Source organism: Sinocyclocheilus grahami, unplaced genomic scaffold, assembly GCF_001515645.1.
Source record: "Sinocyclocheilus grahami isolate Dianchi unplaced genomic scaffold, SAMN03320097.WGS_v1.1 scaffold258.1, whole genome shotgun sequence".
In the NCBI taxonomy this organism is placed as follows: domain Eukaryota; kingdom Metazoa; phylum Chordata; class Actinopteri; order Cypriniformes; family Cyprinidae; genus Sinocyclocheilus; species Sinocyclocheilus grahami.
In genome coordinates, this window is record NW_015505437.1 from 188223 (window position 1) to 188760 (window position 538).

Below are 538 nucleotides of genomic sequence, written 5' to 3' on the forward strand. Positions count from 1 at the left end.
CTGTTGCCGAGGCACAGCGCAGACTGTTGTCGTGGGGATCGCGGGTGGATTTAGCGGAGGGATCTCTCTCTCTCACGGTTCGGAAGCCCGTTCTGCAGTTTCTGCGGGAGAGAGCCAGACGCTTCATCTATCTTCCTCCGAGGAGGTGGATGTGATGAGTGTCGAGACAGAGGAGACTGTGGACTCGCCACCAACTCGCCACCATAGTCCCTCGCGTATGAGGTGTGATTTGTGATTATGGGGGATGATTCGCGCCAAAAATAAAATATTGTTTGGCCAGCCTAGAAACAGGACGCTCGTCCTAAAAATAATTAGACGAGCATGTTCTGAATCCAGATCACAGCCTTCACGACGGGGGCCTTCTGTTTTTCCCGATCTCCATGCTGAGTGCAAGATCGTGGGAGAACCCGTACTCATCCCGTATTCCAGCCCCACAGTCTCGAATTATTCAAAAGAACATTGTGGGGCTGAATGATAAGGTATATTGATGCCAGTGATGCCAGTGGTGGAGCAGACGCTTGCGAGCTATCTCTCCCCA